Below are 550 nucleotides of genomic sequence, written 5' to 3' on the forward strand. Positions count from 1 at the left end.
TACGTGGACTGCGGTGTACGATACGAACAATCCCTTCTTCATTGACGCCTTCATTAACACCACGCTCGGCTGCAATACGAACACCGGGAAGTCTACCGCTATCTCGCAATGCCTCGTAAACTCCAGTAAACACTCTCCGGTTCGATATTCTACGATTCGGAAACTGTTGCTGATATTCAGCTACGGCAAGAACTGAGTTACCGTCACAAAACCCGTACACATAAATCATATCTGCATAGTCCTCAAATGAAAATATAAATGGCATCGTGAACGTAACAGACGCACCGAGATGAGAACTGTTCTGAACACCACACTAGCCGTGGCCTTACATATAAACCCACCACGCCTTAGGTACCTCTCAAGTGTCTAGATAACGAGAACGCTCTGTCTGTAGCTGGCTAAAAATAGCGACCTGCCAGATGATAAACGCGGTTCACACGAGGGCGTATACAGGATTGAAAAAACGGTCATAACTCCGTAACCGTCCAAAATCGAAAACATGTTTATATGAATTTTTTTGAACACAAAGACCTAGGAAATCACCTCCTGC

The sequence above is a fragment of the Cryptotermes secundus genome, unplaced genomic scaffold (assembly GCF_002891405.2).
Source record: "Cryptotermes secundus unplaced genomic scaffold, Csec_1.0 scaffold959, whole genome shotgun sequence".
NCBI lineage: Eukaryota > Metazoa > Arthropoda > Insecta > Blattodea > Kalotermitidae > Cryptotermes > Cryptotermes secundus.